This window comes from Rhagoletis zephyria, unplaced genomic scaffold, assembly GCF_001687245.7.
Source record: "Rhagoletis zephyria isolate East Lansing unplaced genomic scaffold, Rhagoletis_zephyria_1.1 Rzeph_scaffold_00469, whole genome shotgun sequence".
Lineage (NCBI taxonomy): Eukaryota > Metazoa > Arthropoda > Insecta > Diptera > Tephritidae > Rhagoletis > Rhagoletis zephyria.
The window spans coordinates 242698-244155 of record NW_016157553.1 but is presented as its reverse complement, the minus strand read 5'-3'; positions in this window follow the sequence as shown (position 1 = coordinate 244155).

Sequence of the window (1458 nt, the reverse complement as noted above, 5' to 3'; positions counted from 1 at the left end):
GTCTTAAAAATATTATTTGATTTTATTTTCTTGGGTATGTGGAAACCCTACATGATAATTGGTCTTGGCTGAAACATTTCCCATAGCTCCCGTTTGATACGTATCCTGTGAAATACTTTTTAATGCACACATTTATGTCATTTTAGTTTTTTTGAAAGAGGTGGCAACTCTACTCAAAAATATATAAATGTTTCTCCAATACCTCCCGTTTGATACACATATTGTAATATTTGATGTGAATTGCATTAGATATTCATTGTTTTTTGATTTTTGACCAGGTGGCAACACCTATTAAAATATTTTTTGATGTAAATGTTCTTAAATATCTTTCTCAAATACCTTCCATTTGATATCTACACCGTACTACTTTACTTGCATATTCAAATAAATGTTATGTTTCTGACAGGTGGAAACTCTTTAAAAAATAGCCAAACTTCACAGGAACACTCTCCGGGATTCTATGAAGCTATTCTGAAAATTTGAACAAAATCGGCTGAGTGGTTTTGGAGTCTATAGGCTGCATAGATACATACATACATACATCCTCTTTTATATATATAGAAGAAGATGAAGCATATTTAACTGATGAAAACATAAGCATTGGATGTTTATATCAATCTCATAGTAGTCTTATTTTAATTTAGAGTCATTTTGTAGTTTTTGTACACCTAAATAGCACATAAATTACGTAATTCACGTAGATATATCGATATTACGTTCAACATTTCATTTAAAGTGCCAGATTTCCTGCAAATACATTAGAATTTACAAAAGGAATTTCAGTACTAATTGCCTACTTTGCGTACTTTTCTATTACCATTTTCGCACCAAGAGACTTAATTCTTCCCCTTTCGCCGTCCTTCGTAAATGCAACCTTTTGTAAGGGAGTGTCAAACCGCAGCTGTCAATAATTATCTAACCTTGTATTATTGAATCGTGGTGGTTCTAGTCAGAAAAATAAGCATTCAATAAATAGGACTAGTGGAGATATGTGCTACTTTATTTGATGTTATTAACAGTCCGATTCCTGTGTTCACCTAAGTACTAACGATTTTTTTGTTTTTGCTCGCCAAACAAATTTGAGCGTACCGAATTTGTACGGATTTTTCACCCACCACTTTTTGTCCGCGTACGGATTTTATACTCTAAACGTCTGGCAGCCCTGTTTCCATCATATCGGTAAAGAACATTAAGGGCGTGTGTGAATCGGTAACAAAGTTCTATGGGGAAAGCTGTTGAATAATATTTTTACTATGGTGAGACAGTTTTGCCAATCTGCTGTGTGAAATGAAATNAGGCTTATACAAATACTCTGCACAACTTTTAAGAACACTTGTGGGTATACCGTCTGGGCCAGCTGTATATGAAATTTTCAAACAATTCAAATGAATGAGGACGTCCGCAGCAGAATATTATGCATTTTTCAAAAATTTCACTAGCCTCATGAGCTACTGAAAT